Consider the following 17717-nt stretch of genomic DNA (forward strand, 5'->3'; position numbering starts at 1 on the left):
GAATTGAACCTGTCAGTTTGACGTCAACGACCAGAGAAAATTTTCAAAAAATTATCAGGATAATACCATGTAGGTTGTACCACGTGACGTCGAATGGTGCAATTCTATTGGTCGATATTTGGGTCGGAAAAATAATCTATGTAATTTCGAATTTGCATGTCAAGCGAATTTAAATTTATGGTTATCATACGATACAATGTATAATAGTATATGTAGGTAAATTGGATCAAGCCGCTGGCATCATGCAATTTGTACTTCCAGATCGTGTGTAGACACCATTATTGTCAGCATTAAGATGTAGATAGTGATGATTGATGGTGACTTGATGTTGCGAAAATGACTAAATTGCTGTTTTACGGTACTTTATGGAAGATGAATAATGGTCTCACCCGTTGTCACAATTAATGTATTGTGATATCGGATAATATATCTCTGTAAATGTAAGCGATTTGTTTTTAACCGATTGCTCAGAAAGACAATGTATTATAGTCAATAAGCTTTCCGCCCGCTTTGTCTTAAACCTAATAAATTATATATAGAACCTTCCTCGCGAATCACTCTATTTATTTAAAAAAAAACCGCATCAAAATCACGTACGTTGCGTAATTATAAAGATTTAAGCATACATTTATACTATATAGTGATGTGAAGAGACTATAATAATTATAACTGCGTTACTAATGAGATTCGCAGCCCTACGCCTATCGCAAATTTATTCTATTTCACCCTCAGTAATAACTTTATAAGCTCCCAAAATGTGCGCATACGCATGCTCTCTACAAATCGATTCCCTTAATCCACGGACTATAATTAGAGTCATTGGATTATAACACAAAGAGTTCTCAAGTGATTAGGGAACCCTATTTCTCACCCTATAATTCTTTCAAGCGAATAAATTGCATGGACGTTATCGTTTGAATGGGGGTGATGAAGAATGGCAGATTTAGTACAAATTACTGTAACAGTTTGATTGGATGAACGTTACAGGCTTTGAAGTGAATTGCTTATTGAGTGCAAAATAATTGATATTGGAATTTTTTATGAACGTTGAACATTGAATTAGTTTAGTGATTAGTCGTAGGCACATTATTCGTACCATGCGGTAAATACTTGGAATTACTATGATAAAAATAGCTTAGTAAAATATGGTTATATTTATAAAATGTGGTTTTTAATATGTAAAAATTCACAATAATATTGAAGGAAGTACGTTAACGCTTTTCCTTGATATACTTTGGTGATAAATGGGACAGAATTAATATCAAATAATAATTCACAAATGACAGAACCCTAAAATAAAGGTTGGAATATAACAACAAAATAATAACGAAACTATATACTCGTAGGCGTCATAACAATTCATTCAAATCCATCGCCATTAATGGATTCGACTAGATCATACTATTCACGTCTTCGCAAATGTCCAAAGCAATAAATAATGATAAAATGAAGACAATAAATTATTTTAGAGAATGGGTTTTACTGAACCGATGGGCTAGGCTCAGCCGCTATCGTTATGAGATAGCGAATATCCTGGTCATATTTCAACATTTCAGCTGACAGAATGGAAGTTCCAAGATGATTTGGTTTGAGGACGAATACTGTAGCTTTGTTATATTATATTTAAATATTAGATAGTAATTTAGTTCCTAAGGTATTGATTTTATTATAAGATGAATGTCTAAATTTCTCTAGTTTGGGAAAATTGGTAACAATTCACAGTTCGAAATAATTGTGTCAAGTGTGCAAATGTTGTTTTTTTTTCTTTTTTGATATTGATTGTAAAAAAATAGCGGATTCAGTTTCCAACCCATTAATGCAAGTAATGGAATAGAGAGTATACAACTGTTTGCGCGCATTTTTTGTTCACCGTAATAGTGCAAATTTCAATCATATGGACTTCAAGAGTTATAAAAAGTATCATTATAATTGTTAACGTTATTCTTAAAATTTAGAGCATTAGCACTTAGCTCTCAAGAATAGGATATCAACAATGCTAAATTGCATGAACATTACGCGTTGGAGATCTGGGCCGAACAAATTTATTTATAAAACACTTCACCTACAGGAAATTGTATTAATGGTATATTATCCCATCATATTGTGCTTTGAGCTTGAATTTATTGGAGAGTTTAATCTGAATGATGATCAGGTTAATGCTAGGATTCAATAATTTCTGGTGTTATAGAACATAGATGAAACCTGGCTTATGTTGAGATGTAGGAAGGGAATTTTTTATAAAGGGACATAAGGTCTGTTTTCACTTTTCTCTAACATGGGATTTGTGATATATAGGAGATAGGTAGATACATATTTCATGAGAAGGGGAAACTTTATTGTGGTTAGTTAGAAAATAAACTACATTAACGGATTTATAAGTCGTTTTATTCGTTTTATTATTTAATTCGACGTTTCGATTTTCGAGCGTGATCACGTGCAGAGTGGAATTTCTATATGTAAATGTTGGCGAAAAATCAAACAATGCTAATACTTACATTTTTACATAGACACATTTGAAAGCGTTTTAGATGTTGTAATTTTTTTTTCGCTTGTCGTAAATTGTTAATTTGCTTAATTGTTATTGTTATTTTGTTAATAAATAAAGTGTGTCGGTATTTGAACTGTAATTTTGTAAATGTTAGGCAATCAATTTTAAACGATCACATGATTCATACGCTAATGAAAATAAACATATTTAATGTTTTCATAATAAATGTGAAGCATTTAAAAACATTATGTAGGCAAAGAGTCAGCCACGAAGTATACTAGTGTGCCTACTTATATTATGTTAAGTTTATGTCATAAAAATTGTCTGGGAAATCTTCAAATTGCCTTTAATTTCACACCAACCAACGAAATAGGCAAACTACTATTTATGTGATTAATTTCAAAGTGTCTTTGTATCTTTATAATTCCCGCATTAACTCTGTATATTAGTGAAAAATTTGGACAGACAATTGAGTATTTGAATTAAAATTTTTTTTGTGATAAATGGAAAGATTATATATTAGTTTTATAACAAAACTGTTTTTATTTTTATTTTTTTGCAATAATTCAAAAGTTATTTCAAAATAAAAATTAGTCTTTGAATCCAGTACCGAAGACACGCCGACAACTCCCGAAGCGTCACCTGACCGCTTGTGACGTCATAATGTTAGTTTTCACTTTTCACTCATTGCAGTTGATAGAAAAATAAATATAGTTTGAAAAACTAAACAGGATAATAAGATAAATTCATGAAATTATTGTATTGTTACCGGGTTTTTATAAGTATACAAAATTTAAATTAAATCCGTCTGTTTATAGTGGGTCTAAATCGAATCGAAAGGAGAATTGGTTACATACAAACATATGTTTTAAGCTGATCCTGGCGATCCTTATCAGGATAAATTTATGATATTATTGTATTGTCATCGGACCTTGATAAGTGTTCAAAATTTGAACAAAATCCGTGGGTCAAAATCGAGCCGAAACTTCGAAAGGAGTCGGTTACATACAAACATGCAGGTGAAGCTAATAAAAGCATGTTAATAATAAATACAGTGTTTTGATCTATTTAATTTTGTTGTCATTATTAAATTACATATTAATTATATTAATTGTTAATTATATTACTTAAATTTATATTAAAAATGGCGAACCTCAAAAGTTATCGTTTTGTACCATTATGTACGAATACTACAAAGGCAACTCCTGACAAAAATCGGTGATCATAAATATATCAACATCAAGACTATTATCAACATCATAACTAACTAACTAATTCGGAACCAACTAACAAATCGTATTTTAGCAATAAACTTTCAATATTATTGTCTATAGTCACGTGTAATAGCCGTAAACGCTATGTACTGCAGTAATTAATAGCTATAACATTATGATGTCACAACTGTGGTGACCAGTCATGGCGCGTTTGTAGTCACGTGATTCTAATTTAAATTTCATCAATTTTTAATTGCTTATAATTAACGGAAAAAAAAATTTTTGAAGTTATTTGTATTAAATATCAATATTATTAATAATAAAGTTTCAAAATACATAAAAAAAATCAATAATTTTTTTTTATTCAAATACTCAATTCAGAGTATCGTACTACAACTCAACTACAACCGAATCAAACGAATAAATTTCGAGGTAGCTAAACCAAAATGCATCTCCTACACTATAACCCAATTTCCATACAAATAGCCCAACAAATTTGCACAATATCGTCATTCTCGAATATATTGTACAAGAGTTACTCAGCTTGTATATCACCTAGGCACACTAAATGACTAAGCCGGGACGTGACATGCTTTTAAAATGCGATGATGTAGTACTAGTTTTCCTGCGAATTAAAATAGTTGTATTTTAGTACCAGAAAATAATAAATACTTACGTGATAAAAAATAAGTGCTTACATGAAAAATTTCTACAGAGTAGAACCATTTAAGTAAGAGTTAATAAGTTAAGGCAGATCTAGCTATAAGCCCAACCTGGCTCTACATTTTCTATGAAAATATTTCGTAGCTCCCTTTTTGTAGTATTTTTATTTATTACATATAATATTGTTCATATTTAGGTACCTAATATTTTCTAATTTAAGTTAAAACTACCTAAGTTTTTAGGGTGTTTTGTTTTTTCTGTAAGTCTCGGGCAAGTTTAGGTCAAAGCCAGGGTTGGCGTAGTTTTATAGGCTTTGGCGCCACTCAAATGTGATGTGTATTACGTGCTCTGCCACTTTGACGACTGATACATAATATTACCATCGTATATATATAAACATATACTTTTTTTATTTGTTAAATAGAAAAAAGTGTGTATCCTATTTTTGAAAATTATTTTTACTGTCGTAATAAAGTTTTTACACCGTTTCTATAGCAAGAGGTAATACAATAATTTAATATTTATATGTATTTATACAAAGTTGCACGTTATCACTTCTATTCATATAGCTCCAGCTCAGATTTTTTTAAGAATATGATACGTTGTTTTTAAATGTCAGATTACGTAATAGCTTGTTAGCTATAAATTGTATTTATTAAGTAATTCGTATTCGCCAGATTAAACCAAATCGCATTTGTATGCGTTAAACATCATTAATAATACGAAGAAATAACATTAAACACTATTGAAAATGTTTGTCTTTTGTTTCCAAATATTAGTAACGTATTAAGGGGTTTTACAGGAAAAATCTATTAATAATACATTCCAGGCACGCTTTATATCGATTGGGTCTTAGTGACACCGTAACGGATTTTTTTAAACAAGAGATTGTTTGTACCTGCTGGAAAACTAGTCACGATATAATAGCATATATTTATTTATTGTGGGAAATAATTCGACCAAGCTTACATATGATATTTTTACATATTTTATACGTCCTTGAAACGTGCGTAAATTTTTAAAGTATACAGGAGGACGTCTTGAAAGTCGTATAACTTTGAAAGATTCCGTTAAATAAATAACTTCATCTCGGTTGAATACAACATATACGTAATAAGAAAAATCAAATGAAATAATATAAATACTAAACTACTATGTTATTAACAGAACAAGAAAATCAATAGTAGTAAAGGCGAAAAATAGCACAAGAAATTAACATTCAATTATACATAATAATACTTATTTCATATTTACCTCTACTACTTAGATTAGCATATTATATTATAACTATTTATACTAATTGTTGAGTAATAAATTCTAGAAAATTGCTTCCATAAATATATACTGGTCGTAAATATTTCGCAATTGCACATAAATTCGAAAGTAAATCTGCCAGTCTGAAGTTATAAAAACGTAAAAAGTTTTTTTTTTCATTTCGGTGTTAAATTTACTCTTTATAACGAGTCAGGCAATGTTAGCGAATCTGCGAGCAAAAAGCTTGATTAAAAATATGAATAAAATATACAAAGCTTCACTTTTAAAAGCCAGCATTTAAATACACCGCATAAATTAATGCATCCAAATTAGCAATTCATTGAGCTCTACATAATTTTAAACTTTTTGCGATAATTACGCGTCGGTGTAACAGCGGCCAATTCACACTCATAGTGTTATTCAGAACACGAGTTTTTATTACATGTAGGTCTTCATATTGAATTAATTGTTTGTAGCTTTTGCGATAAAGTCGTATTCAGGGCTTGTAATGCCCTTGTTATAGTCGTGTGTGATCGGAAAACTTACGTGATTTAGCGATTCCCATTTGTTTTTTTACCGTTTGTAATGCAGCCCATTTATGTGATTTTGTATTGCATATTGCAATTTATGGACTTATAAGACATACCAAGCTTATACTCTTACTTATCCTCTTATATATCTTTTGTTCCCAATAAAAAAGATTTAGGTGTAACGTACGTGTAACGAGAAACTAAAAAGGAATATAATACATACATAGGTACACGACTAAAATCTATGTTCAAATCAAGGAAATTGTTTCAAATTACAATCTCGGGAAACCCGCGTCTTGAAATATCCACACGATCACGAACGAAGTCACGGGTACAGCTAGGCTAATATAACTTTATGATATCACCAATGTACAGCTGCCATTACAAATTAATATGTAAATGATCATAATTTTACGCCGGCAAATGTTAAATACATATTTAACATTTAACCGTAAAGCACGTAAGATTAAAGGTATGTATATAGGTAATAGGATACTTATTATTGTGTCCTTAATTAGATAATAATAGTATAGTTCAAATACATAACTCAGACTTGGGTATTTTATTTATTTTAATAAATTAGTAACAATTTTAACAAATAGTTTAATAAATTTATAATTAGATAAGATAAGCTATAGTTGGGTTAAATATTTTGATTTTGGCTCATTCTTTAGCCTAAAACTAGACGTTTTAAAACATCATCTTTTTCGTAGAATAAAAAGTTTAGAATATTATGCATGCTTTTAATTTAATTGAAGAACGAGTGTATTAAATTGTTCACTGCATTTTATTATAATTTTAAAATGAATAATGTAAATTGTTATCATAACCAGATTGTCAGTTAGAAACTGAGATTAGGTAGTCAAAATAGTACAACGATGGTAAGAAATTGTCGTAATAATGTTTATTTTTAAATTGAATATGAATGAAATTTGCATATAAATAGACAATAATTAAAAGAAATTATACATTCCAATTAAATACAAGTTATTGCATGAACTATTATATATTATTCAATTGGAACCGTTTCACAATATTGAAAAGAAAACTGTTATCTTACCACAGGTAACTTCATCTCAATGACAATTTGGTTATGATAGTAGCAGATGCCCCTCAAGTACTGGGTTCAAATACTTTTAAGATAAAATCGAGTACGTCAAGTGGCTTGCAAAGCATATGCCATAAGAGTACGGTAAAATAAAAGGGTATGTTTCATTGAACACTTTGGTAGAAAAGCTTTTGTATCATTGAAGTGAAACTCGGAATGTTTAGGTACAATATTATGTATTCAATATTTTACATGATTTAGTCTATAGCGATGAAAACTGCAAAAAAAACTTTATATAAATGTATAGGGTTCTATAATCTATTGGTCAGAACATATGACGTACCTATAGGTTCTTTTACAATATCAGTATTCTACTGGACTATTACAGGTATAGATTAAGTCGATAAAACCTGAGCTCATGAATTAAAGCGATGTTTTCCACAAGGATAAGCATTGAGCATTGCAATTCAATTATACCCATATATGGCACGAATAAATCTTAACTATAATTAATTCCTCATCAAACATATGTATGTCACGGTATAAACCTAGTAGTCACACGAATGACCACATCCTATATCTATCTACAAGAAAATATTAAATACTAGATTACAGGTATTATAACTACCTGTATCTTAGGGTAAGCTTCGAGTAAGTTCGAGAGATATATTGGATCAAAAATCAAAATGATAGAACTAAAACAATCCAGGTATTTAAACACAAATAACACGATAAACAGCTTAAAAGAACATTAAAGAGAATCCATTTTTAAAACAAACTTAATACGTTGTTACGTGTACGTGTACGTGTTTTTACGACCGCCGTTCATGTATGTTCATGTAACTTCGATGATACTTTTGGCATATTTCATTTATGCATACGAGTTAGAGATTGAAAACTTCCTCAGACAACTTTAAACCATTCATAAAGAGAAGTAATACGAAGAACTGATAAAATCATCTATTATGTCACCAATTAGCGGCAGTTGCCATAAAACACAAAACAATGTATTAAAATAAACTCATGTTTAAAGACTATTTACAGTACAAACGTCGGAGTCACGCTTGTAGATCGGTCACGGCCAAAATAGTCACTTGTCTGAATTATGAAACTATACCGCAAAACTAAATACATTACTTATGTATGTTTGTGAGTTATATGTTCATGGAAATATCGTTGGATTGAGTATAGTGTATTTATATGCAGGTCAGAAGTAATTTACGCTTTAAATAATTTACGATAATCTCTTTAATATAATATTAATACGGTGATTACGATTTCATGGACGTGGGCAGGATATATCGATATTTCTAGAACTTTGTTTTATGGATGAGGATCCCATATTTCAATAATTATTGCAGGTCTATATTTTTAACATAGACTGTATATAGTTATTATTTATTATATGGATATCCTTTACTCAAGAGGGTATGATTTCTTTTATTCTGAATTCACATGGTATAAAGAATGAAAATATGTTCCACGTGGTGTGTGTATTTTTCTTCTAACTAATTAAATAAATTTCTTTCAAGTATGTAACATGACAACTATCATTCATCATCAAGGCAACCATTTTACTTTATCTCTTCAAGCATAAAAAAGATTAAAACAAAACTCAACAAAAACAATATTATTTATCGCTAACTGTGTTTGCTCTAATCTTATCAAGATCTCGCAACTTAAATTATACGAAAAATCGGAATAATAAATTAAGAGTTCATCTTGATCATGTTATTTTGGTCACGTACCAGAGGCCATGGTCAAAATGGCGCCAATGCTATAATTATACGACTTGTCAAATTAAAAATTCGAGAACTGTTTTTTGGAAACATGTATGTAATTAATGCATTGATGATGTAAGCATGTGACATAAGTGACGATGACAGATGTTAAAAACAACGCTCGGATACTATTTTTCACATTTGCACAATCAAATTACGATTTAACACGAAACAGAAGCTAATTAACGCGAGAATTGCTAATGATCTGTCAATGTTTGAAGATCGTCACGATCAGGGACAGTCATAAACAACTTGAAGTTATTATGATTTGTTGTCGATGTTTTTTAGGGTTCCGTACCCAAAGAGTAAAACAGGACCCTATCACTAAGCCTCCGCTGTCTGTCTGTCTGTCTCCAGGCTGTATTTCATAAACCGTGATAACTAGAAAGCTGACATTTTCAGTAATGATGTATTTTCCTTGCTGCTATATATTTTCTATTATAGATGACAGTACGGACACCTTCGTGCGCGAGTCCGATTCACATTTAGCTGTTTTTTTTTAATATGTGGAAAGGCTAAGGCAGTATCTGTGGCTTTAGCGCTACAGTTTTTATCAGTATTGGGAGCTTGAATAAATATTATTTCTGTATATCAACTGAGTAAATACGAGATTTTATTATAAGCTATATTACAGTAGGTATTTACAGTTAGTCGTGTTTTGAAGATTGTTTAATGATAATGGAATAATGTTCAATTGCAAAACTGTATCAACATACTGGTAATACGAACTTATTTAAAAGTATAAATAAAATTTATTGCTTCTCAATATTCAATTATCTTACCTTACCTTCAACCATACGTGATCAATTAAACAAACAAATTTGTGAATAAAGCCGCATATTATTTATTGACGTTTCTATCGACCTTCGCATGAATCTAATAAAATCCTTCAAACGTGTAAAAAGACATTTATTATGTCAACGTGATGTATTCAGCCTGGCGCATGCGTGGGCTTGAAACAAAAGATGCGTAGGCGATCGCGAATTTCACGGCCAATATCATAATGGCCAAGCTATGGCCAAGCTATTTACTTAATCGTATTGTGTGGTATTTCTTTAATTAACGGATAATAGAATATGTCCGTTTTTGTCAAAGTATCTTTTTGGTTTCTTCCGACATATGTTTTGATATGGAAAGAGATTTTAATTATTATTTATACGCAACCTTTAGCTTGTTCACGTTCGCGTGATAGTGGTTACTATCCTATTTGACGTAGAAAGTTCTAATGGCATGAAAGTTATAACTGAAATGCTGCCTGCTCATCGCACATGGTCCGTTCACACAATATAAATATTATAAAATTTAACCTAGTATCTTTTTTTATACGTTTACTGTTCCTGTGAAAAATAGCAACATAATTGAACAATTTTTGTACTCATGTAATTTTCAACTCTCCGCTTGTAGGGTACATAATACAAACTTATTATCATTCTACACGTTCTAAAATACGTTAAACCGACTTCTTAGAATAGCCAACGGTTTAAAATCCTAATGTAAGTTTTCTTTAAACACAATATTGACATTACGTGAACATTGAGCAGTAATTCGTAATGCACTACGCTATAATCAACCGTTTTACTGTTGGCTAGAACTCTTTTGTTTCGAGGTTAGTCTTGTTAACTCAGTTGGCTTGCAGTTAAATAAAACTGTTACGGTAGCATTGTAGTATTGATAAGATGGCAGCGGTTATAATTTGGAATTCGAAGCTAATCATTGTGACGTTACTGATGTACCTTTAGAAAGCATAGCGAGAAAGTTCATGTTGGTGGATAGTATCGAAAATTGTATTCTAATGACATAATAATAATTTTCATTTAAAGTAAAAGTGTAGTAAATTCATATAAAGTATAGCAATTTTAAAATTTGTGACGTAATGTCTTAATAAAATGAGACATAGTTATTATGACGCCGAAACAAGGATATGTTATAGCCTCGAGATAAGAAATAGTATTCTTCACATGATACACAAATCCTAGAATACTTGATATATGATAAGATAAAATTTACAATTAGCAACATAGGAATAATTTTTCCGACTCTACAAACAGTTTTAAGGCGATTTTCGTCAGAAAGCTGTAAACACCAAAACCCGGGGCATGTAGGCACATCATGTCTTAAAAAATTTGATTCAACTTTTTGTGAGTTTAAAGTAGAACATCCTTCATAAACCAGGTATTTATTTGAACTATAAACAAACCAGGAAGAGATATGCAAAACATTTTCTAGGAAATCAAATTCCATCCTTATCGTGTTGTCTTGAAACAGGAGCCGCGAAACATAAAAATGCCAGTAACAATGGCCTATAGATATGATCTATTTTACGACGTTGCTATCGGATTAGTAAGATATCAGCCGATACAAATAGAAGGATAAGATAGTATTGGAAATATGGTTCCTTATACAATTATAGTTTTACTTAAATAATTCGTAGAACCTTTGTGGCTTAGAGCATTAAACTAACTTTAATGCTCTATGCTTTGTGGAGATCTCTACTATTTTTAAATATAAAATATAGTCTATGGCACTTACAGATAACGTGGTTTTTTATTGGTAAACGAATTGTTACAATCGGTTAAGTAGATTCAGAAATTACCCCTACGTTATGAACTCACAAATTCACAAACTTTACCTCTTTATAATATTGGTAGACAAATGGAAAAATAAATTACCAAAGAAGTTTTCACACGAGCATTAAAAAAGTAACTTTATATATGCCTGAATATTCTTGATCTTTAAAACGTTGGCTTAATGGAAATTAGGTCAAAATTAATCGGTCTTGAAATCAGTACGCGAACAACGGTCTTTACAAATCGTCTGCATAGTTGGGAGTCAGGTGACTGTAATGTTCAATGAGAGTTATTTAAAGATTGGTACTGGAGCGAATTTTATACCAGACGGTTTTAATTGCGGTGTGTTTTATGAATATGGTTTCTCAAAAATTTTGTTATTAATAATTATAGAGGTATTTATGTTCAACTGTAGTAAATGCCGTTAGATAAAGCTTTGATTATCAAAAATTTATTGAATAAATTACAGAATCTATAGGTAAAAGTGAAACTAGTATTTCACCCTCATTTCACCTTAATTTTTATCGCAGCATTGTATATAAATATTGAATTTAACCTTATTTTCTCTCTTAAAATAGGTCTATGATTATTGACGATCCAAATTAAGATAAATACCACATTTTGGTTATAAATATTGATAATATTATCAATTCATATGAAATGCATATTAACGTGTGACGATTAAGGTGAGCATTTAAGATAATCCGGCCAGTTTCCGTTTCCCGTGTCAACTATGTGTGCATAGTCTTGACCTCATCTTCACCGTGACATTATTTCGTATGAAATAAGCTTTAAGACGGCGGATTTAAGGGATTTAAAACAGAGTTTATTCATGGTTAAAGGGCCGTTTATAGATTTATAGCGTAGAAACGATACGATAAACGATAAGTGCATACGATATATTCCTTATATGTAATACTTAACTAAAAAGTAAAGTCCCCGAAAGTTATGAATTACGTATTTTCTGCACTTATGTATTAGATATAGGTAGATTAAATACATGAATATGGCACCGAAATTTAAATTAGAAATGTCGGAAATATGCTGGAGAAAGATAAACTATTATCTACTTATAAGGCTATACATTTATATTGGCTTGATGTCGTATTTATAACTCTCATGTCTGTTTATTTTCAGGTTGATACGAAATAACACGTCAATAAAGTGAAGAGACTGACAAGATCAAAAGTTTCATTCTGCCCGTAAACCAGATGTGGTCTAACGACGTCTTTAAAGGGAATTTCCTAATTCACGGAAACGGGAAAAGTGGTTTATTTATTTTCGTATTTTGGAGTATCCTTTGTAACTTTAATAAGATTCAATGTGGTCAATGTGGTGTCCACTGAAAATCAGTGGAGAATCTAAGTGTCGTATATGTCCTTAGATTCTCAAAGCACTGAGTGGATATTATCCATTTTGTGCCGTTGTAACTAGTTATAAGTTAATTTTATTTATTTTTTATGTATTAATGTGCATCGGTACAAATAAATGTATTTTCTTTCTTTCTTTCTTTCTTTCTTTCTATTAGGCAACTGTATTTAAAGTTCAAATAGAGACTATAGTTACTATCTAGTATGTAATTGCTTTAGGTATGTATAATATCATCTTCAGTTATATTTTTATCCATTGGCGTTCAAATTTTTAAAAGCTTTTTTAATTTGGTATAAAGGTAGCGTTATTTTTGCCTTTGATCTTAAATATTTTCAGCCCACTCCTTTGTTGCGAATTGCGATGTTAAAAAGGCAGATACATTTGACCTATCTTTAACCTAAGTACCAATGGAATACCTACTAAAAAATTATACAGCTACTTGCAGACCAATATTTAAACAGTTGGAGATATATCTAAGTAATTCTAAGATAAACATTAAAACGTTAACGTAGTAACGATACTACATCTGCATATACCATATCATATCAAGAAGGTAATATAACTCTTTAGAATCCGCGATATAAAACTGGTGATAGCGAAGCTGTGTACACCTGTGAACACAATCCACATTGTGAATTTTATATGTAAACACGTGTTGACGTGGCTACAATATGTTTGCGATGAAATTGATACCGCTTCCCGTCTGAATTATTTTGTTACAAGATCAGTGATATTGTGTAGAAGATGTTTACCAATTCTTAACGTTAAATTATGTGTTATTGACTTATTATCAACTATCATTTATTAATATCGCTGTTTTTTATTGTTTTCGCGAATCTTTGAGATTCCCTAAAATAAATTTTTTTCGACATTACCATAAATATTATTTTTCTGACACCATTAATTGTTTCTGCTATCTATTCTATAATAGATAGAGCAGAATATGCAAATCCTTTAAGTTATAGGTCAAGAATTCAGCTAAAACGACGAACCCGGAGTCCCAAAAAGAAGCATAGAAGAAATATACGTGTCCTTTGAAGTTTTATTGCCAAATAACAATGGGAAGTCGTGACCAGCCAGTCGGTATTGTTCTGTGGTCTTAAACTCGCTATTTATGGAGGTAAGTTGACCGAAATCTGAGGTATGCGGTCACAGATTACATCCTGGCTTTTATTTCCTTTCAGTCACAATTTACATAGCTTGTGTGTTTTGTCTGTGCGGTTTTTAAAGATTCGTAAAGTTTATGCGTTTGGACATGAAATAGCCGATTTGGTCGATTGGAAATTTAAATACATGCATTTATGTGAAAATTTTTAATCATTTTAATACACATCCTTACTAATTTATAATAGTCTTATTCTGAGCAAACGTAATGGAAGTTTTCGAAAAAATTTAATATTAATACTCTTATAAGCACTTTATATTAAGGCCAATTCGTGGAAGTGCTATTGAAGCCACACAGAGCGTAAATTCCTTTCAACATACCACTTGTAGCGTCTCCGGAGACATTGTTTCAAAAGTTCAAAGGCCGTACGAGTATCAATAAACCAATGAAGGGTATTTACATTTTATTATTTTCAAACAAACTCTTATTGTTCTGCACCGACGCCTTTTCTTTGGACCTTATCACAGTATTATAGAGATCAGATCATATTGTCCACCTCCTTAACCAATGTGACGTAACAATTTGAGCTTTATCGTGTGGATTTAAGGATCAAATTGGATTGTATCTGATGTATGTGCATAAAGCTAATTGGCCTGCACATAGGTGGTGTTAAGAGAATTACTCCGCAGACGCCAGCAATTGATTTACAGATCGCATTGTGAGATCCCAGACCCAGAGACGTAATTGGCTGACCCATTTTGCAATTATGAATGCCGCATCGATTGGGGTATACTTGAGTTAAACTGGTTAGGGTAAGTAAAGCTAGAAAGATGTACTTTTTTAATTTCTTCTTGTCAAAGTATGAAATTAATTAAACCTGTAATGTGCTAGTTTTCAGTCGATTTTATTTATTTAAACCTAGATTTTAAAGGGCAGTTAAAATTGCAGTTAATACATCGGATATATAAGGTAAAATAATATGTTGTTTCAATTTTTTTTTATCACAATCACTTTAATTATAAATTAATATTAAATATACCTATCATAGCTCCAGAGACAAAGCACTATACAAGATCGAAAGAAACTATTTGACTCGCGACTAATACCGAGTACCACAGCTATTACACTATGTAAACATTCTCGTCTAAATATTTTCAGTAATTCTTCGGCAACTACAAAGGCCACGTTGGTTACAATAACGCGTAAACACATCGTCGCCCACAAAATTTATTCGACAAACATGTGCGTCCAATTTTGGTCTTGATAAACTGTTATATCATATATCAGGGTAGAAAAGGGCCACAGCGGATGTCGGTGACAAAAGTGTCGAAAAGTGATATTTTGTGTCATTAACAATATCACACGGTATGTTTTCATGTGTTACAGGGCCGGATTTAATAGAGTAACTCGATTTTTTATACTAACAGTTACTACTTACTATGTACTAAAAAACAAAGTTGCTATGTACTACATATAACGTGCTTTTGTTATTGGATTGCTAATTAAATAAACCAGTTAAACCATCAATAAAACTAAAAGCTTCATAAAAACTAGTTGCGCAAATTTTACGACACTGTAAAATTTGTTAAGTGGATCGGAGTTTTCGCACATAAATCTATACAAATCCTGTGATTTTTAACTACTAGATACATTTACCGATTGGCATGATTTCATCACAACTTCAATTGCATTTATGAATACTTATCTGAAAATTTAAGAATCAAAAGTAAAATTAATCCCAACATCAACAACTGAACCGAACACTCCTAAGTATGAGCATTTACGAGCTAACTACATAATATAATAAAGTAAACCTAAAGTAGTTATTTTATTAAATTAAAAGAAATAAATAACGTCCAGAGCCCCAGATCCAAAGTCCATATCTGTGCGCACGTGGTATCCATTCACAAAGCCACAATCACGATGATCAATGAACGAGATTTACGAGGTGATAGAAAAAACGAGCATCTGTCAGATGCGCATGCGCTGGGGTGACGACTGACGTGTTGTGTCTTTGATATATTAAAGTTTTTGTTTGGTTCAATTTAGCGAATTTTTCCATCTAAATAGTGGATTATAACACATGTGTGACTATTATGAGCATTTTATTATTGTTCCAATTAAAATCCCTGACTATAATAATTATACGATTTGCGTGTGTGTGCAAGAATGTGTGCATGTATATTTTGGGTATTTGAGTAAGTTTTTGCACCTTAGCTGCGAGGAATAATTTAAAACTTTTAGGAGTGCTAATTTTAGGCATTTGTCGTAACAAGGTCTCACCTACTAACATAAAATAAATACAAATTGTTTTGATAAATAAAGCGCACATTACCGCTAAAGCTCTAATCATTTCCATTACATCCTTGTTCCAAAAAGTAAGACGTATCCTAAAAATAATACAGAAAATGCTAAATAACTTAGCATTTTGAACTCAATTTCTTCAACAATTTTGAACGACAAAAAGTAGTTCATTCCGCTGTTCCCCGAACACATTCCCACAATATCCGACATTTAAGTCTCACTGTCAGCTTCGTAAATGTGAAATAAATCATTGCCATAAATCAATTACTGCGACAGCTCTGTTCAATCTAATTGACCGTTTTTGGGGTTCCGTACCCGAAAAGTAAAACGGGATTCGGACTTTACTGTCTGGCCGTCCGTCAGGCACCAGGCTGGTATCATATGCCATATATACATAGATAGAAAGTTGGAATTTTCAGAGATGGTGTTTCTGTTATCGCCTTAGGTTGTCGCTATAAAAAAAAATCGAGGGTGATAAATTGGCGAGGTGACCAAATTTTTTACACTTACTCTTTAGCCTGTACGGAACTCTAGTGTCACAAGTCCGACTCGCACTTGACCAACTTTTATTTTGGTCATTTCACGAACCAATGGAGTTTGAAATGGGAAAGCATGAGATTTCTGAACCGCGACGAAACGAAATTAGATATTCTAGAACATTTTAAATTAAAAATGCATCAATTTCTAGTCAAATGAGATTATATAAATATTTAATTTATTGGTGTCAAAGCTATAAATGTAGATAATTTATGGATATTTTTTATTTTATATTGATGTGGACATGTTCAGGAATAGCCTGATTAGTAGACCTTGTGAAATATGCAAAAAGTTATAAAGTTTGACGATTACAATAGCTTATTTATAGATTTCTTCTTTTTATAAATTAGTAATAAATAATATAGAAATATATTCTGTGTCATGTCATGGCTGCATTTATAAATATTTAGTTCTTATTATGTTTCTGAGTATAACGGATCTTTGTGAAGCTTTTTTTTATCTGAACCTTCGTTGAAATAAAAGTACACATTTATTTATTTTAATATCATCGTCAGCCACCGCAATTCTTATGAAAATTTACTCTGCCGAGATAAATACTGATTTAAATTATCTTGTCACTAGCATGTTAAATTTAATAAGTAGAGATTGTTACGTTAAAATAGGTCAGCACCTACTTTAAACAAATCGCCATTAAAACTAATTTAGCCTATTTAAAAACTGCTGACATCATCTACCGTTAAACAGATGTTATTGAGTGAATTATACACTAATATATCATACTTGTAACCGAATAAATCATTGTCAGTCACAACTCACAACACAATTGAATCGCGAAAATCATTTCTATCGGATGTCATATTTTGCTTGGCGTTTTGTTACACGCCTACGTTTCGT

General features: G+C 31.2%; 1 protein-coding gene across 1 annotated transcript in view; it reads right to left on the reverse strand.

Moving 5' to 3' along the window:
* LOC149904348 (uncharacterized) overlaps nt 1–17717 on the reverse strand; it is a 117121-nt gene that overhangs the window by 96647 nt on the left and 2757 nt on the right. The window lies entirely within an intron of this gene.

This window comes from Colias eurytheme, chromosome 11, assembly GCF_061535395.1.
Source record: "Colias eurytheme isolate Ceu_HAF_F1 chromosome 11, ilColEury1 Martin Lab GWU primary, whole genome shotgun sequence".
Taxonomy (NCBI): domain Eukaryota; kingdom Metazoa; phylum Arthropoda; class Insecta; order Lepidoptera; family Pieridae; genus Colias; species Colias eurytheme.